Raw genomic sequence first — 3,991 nt, 5'->3', positions numbered from 1 at the left:
CATCATAATTTTTCACTTTTACCAAAGAAGAGCTGCTTTGTAGGAGAGAGTGTAGGGCAGTGGCACATTGCACAGCGGAGTTCTCCTGTCATCAGCTGGAGGAAGACAGAAGACGCATCTCTTCAGATCTTTTCTTAAGCCCCATGGAGAATTTCAATTTCCACATCTTGCAAAAAAACATACTGTTATGGTTTGTGTTTAGTTGTCCCCTCAAAGCCCCATATAAGTTATGGGGCAGACGCTGCTGGAGGAGCAGCGAGTGGCTTTGAGGGGCGGGGACCGAGGGGCGGGGCCAGAAAGCCAGGGCGGGGCCCAAAGGGCAGAACAATGGACCAGGGCGGGCCTGAGGGCTGGGGCCAGAGAGGCGTGAACCATTAAACTGGCTAACCTGTGCTTTGTCAGAGATGCGGGGAGGGTCATCCTGGACCCTGCAGCCCTCCAGCCTCTCCTCCAGTGTCTTGAAACCTCCAGTAACTGTGCGCTAAATAGACCTTTCCTTCCCTCATTTTGAATGTCAGGTAATTGTCCCAGCAACAAGAGAAGAGTAATACACATACTTTCCCCAAAAGTACAGGAAGCTTTCTCTTTCACAGCGATGTGAGCTGTGGTCAACGTGGTGCGGACAGATCTCCATAACCCTCTATTCCTGCATTGATGTTTGGACCTGTGACCAGCATTTCTCCACTTACCTAGCAGAATTCTGCTTTACCTTAGTTACCAAAATCTTATTGCATACTTGAAATTTGGAAAGAGGCTAAGAGAATATTGTTTTCAAAGCAAGAAAAAAAAAGAGATGAAAAGACCCCAATCATATGTACAGTTATTTTGGTGCAGGTTGGGACACTCAGCTAGATTATGGCAATATTTTATAATTTAAATGTACAGAATATATCATCTTAGATACTTTAAATGCAAGAAAGTATTCTCAGTAGTATGATAATGAAACTTGTGAAGTAGCTGGACAGATTCTGAGTTGTATTTTGGGATCTGAAGTTGAACTTTGCTTAATTTTCTTCATTTAATATTTGTAATATTTGAATATTACAGTGCATCAAATGAGGGGCTCTGGTTGTTGTGGCAGTGAGAGAGAGACAGTCCTCTTAGAGTGGATTCAAGGTTTTCGTTTTTGATATTGTAGAAGTTCAAATTGTGCCCTAAGTAGAGCCTGATATTTACACGTATAATTGTTATTTGTATTTGCTTGAATAAAGCCCAAGACAGGTGTTACTTTGTGGTTACTGCTGCCCTCTTCCTTCGCTCCCAGGCACTGTTGCCTTAGGCTGTAACACACGGCTATGCGTGACTCGCCCTCCTCTCCCCCTTCTGGGCATTGGTATCACGTGCACCCAGCCAGGGTCTCCCTATGTGCAGTGATGGTTCAGGTTCCTCCTTGAACCCCCTGCCACATTTTTGGAAAAGGACCTCTCATACTGTACAAAGCACAATGAAGTGCTCACATCATTCGAGAGGATTCGGATGTGCAAAATGTACTCAGAACCTTTTCTACCACATGGGTCTAAGGAGCTCATCCTGGTCATGATTCCCTCTGCCAACTTATTTTGCTGAAGTTGAAGTCCACGACACTGTTTCTACCATTTGAGAATGTGATGGAATCCCAAGGCCCACAGTACCAGGTCAGCCAGCCCCATCTAGGTGAGACTGTCCAATGTGTTCTGGGGCTTGATGCTAGGAATTAATGACAAAAAGTTCATAAGAGATCCAAATCACTTCAGAATTCCTGAATGTCCACCTGGGGTACCTGGCGTCCCTAAAGAGGATTTCACCTTGTGAATCCAGGTTTATGATGGAGAAGGCTCTTGCTCACCAGGTTTGGAGTTTGGCTACCTTTGTGATGGGCTGAGGGTCCCCACTGCTCCCAGAATCAAGGAAGAGGAACAAAATGTGTGAATCACTGAAGGGCCAGGGCCTTTTATTTGGGGCTATAACCTTGTATCTCACCAGGATGACTCGACCTCAACAGCTTCCATAGGAGCCCTTTCTCTGATAGATGACACTTTCCTCTCACCTCTCCAATGGATTTTCCACTCTGACTGTGCTCTGTGAATTCAGAACATTAGTTTCCGTCATTTAAAAACAAAAGCTGCCTGAGAACAAAGAACTGGCCACAAACATACTTTCAGTTCAGAAATAACTGAGCATCGTGAACTCTTGGATCACAGAACAATGGATACCAGTTTTCCTGGAGGTGACTTTCTCCTCATTCATGGACTGAGGACACAGGGTCCAGACCTGAAGCTCTGGTCCTCAAGGCTCCTGAAGCTGAAGCTCATGGAGAGGTGACTATCTGGGGCTGTGACCCAGCCACGAGCCCTGGAACCTCATGTTTCCAGTAGAAAGCTCCTACAGTGCAACACACACACACACACACACACACACACACACACACACACAGAGCTATGTTGTACATGGTAGGTGTGTTAGGAGTTACTAAAATGTGTGTATGTAGTTTACAGGTGTATAAATTGATCTGAATAAACAAATAAAAATGTGCATGTGGAATAAATGAATGTGGATGAAAAGGAAAAGAAGTGCAAACATATAAATCATATAATATGAGCCCAGTCATAACATGTGTGCTTGTTGGACTCTCATCCCATGTTAATTTCCTGACTTCTCAATCTCTGCCTAGAGTTACTGACCTGAACCAATGCTCTGTTTTGAAGATATCTTTCTAACATAAAGATATGGAGATAGGCAGGACTGAGAATTCAACCTGTGCAGTAAAATCCTTCCTCTAGTGCAGTTAAAAAAGATGGCATATCAATCAATATTTTTGATATTAGCTATGTCGATCTATATATAATATATAATACACATATCAATATATGTAAATTATAATAATTATAATATGCATGCTATTAAGAGATTAACATTGATTTGCATATGTTTTGCTGGTAAATTATAGATCATTAAAAATTTATTCGAAAGAGGACCTTAAGATAACATGAAATTAATTTAATGCACAAAATTCTACACCTTCCCTTTATAGTAAATGATTCTCAAAGTATAAAATCATTGAGACTTAACTAACCAATTTTAAAATAGTGGATTGTATTACAAAGTTCCTATGAATATACACAATTCAAGTTTTAAAACTGTTTATGATTTACATAAGCAAAACTTTTATCTTCTTTTTTTCTTTCTTTTTTTTTTTTTTAATGGGGATTGAACTCTGGATCTTGTGTTTGCCAGGCAAGCGCTTTATGCTGCTGAGCTATCTCCCCAACCCCAAGAACCTGTTATTAAAAAAGTATTCTCTATTATTATTGTATAAATATAATACAATTTCAAGAGAATGGGGCATTATTATTTGCATTTTTATGCATTAATTCATATGCGTTTAAATTTTCACAGAAAACTGTTATTTTTCAGTTTCAGGGAAAGACAGCAACCATACACAAGTGTGAAAACAAAATTATAGCAGAACTAAACAGAATCGAACTCAAGACCTTGGGCCTGAGACCCCCAGTGACAGAAGCAGCCCACAGGGCCTCCCGTCCCAGGGATGCACTGAGCACAGAGGCCGCCAGGGGGCGGAGGAGGAGCGCTGCCCGGAGGTGACCCCTGCCTGGTGCTTCTCTCTACAGGAGAGGACATGCTTGGGCTCAGCCTCATACTCAGTAGGAACCCGGGGAGGCTGAGCAGACTCCTGCCCAGGGCTGAGTGGAGCGAGGGACCGGAGTGTGGTGAGGGGCACAGGCTTGGGCTCTCAGAAATGAGGAAGGAGTGTAGGTGAATGAGACCTTTTGTGGCTTGTCACCAACTTGTCAAAATACCTTTCCTCCCCTCAGCCTCAGCCTCAGCTTCAGCGCTGTGCTGTTTTCCATCAGGCCTTCAGACACCGCAGCATCTCCATGAGGTTAAAAACGGCAGGCCAGGGGCTGGGGAGATGGCTCAGTAGAATAAGTGCTTCCCTGACAAGTGCAAGGGCCTGAGTTCAATCCCTGGTTCCGAAAAAGAAAGAAAGAAA

Source organism: Octodon degus, unplaced genomic scaffold, assembly GCF_000260255.1.
Source record: "Octodon degus isolate 3935 unplaced genomic scaffold, OctDeg1.0 scaffold00387, whole genome shotgun sequence".
NCBI classification, from domain to species: Eukaryota; Metazoa; Chordata; class Mammalia; order Rodentia; family Octodontidae; genus Octodon; species Octodon degus.
This window is presented reverse-complemented; position numbering follows the sequence as displayed.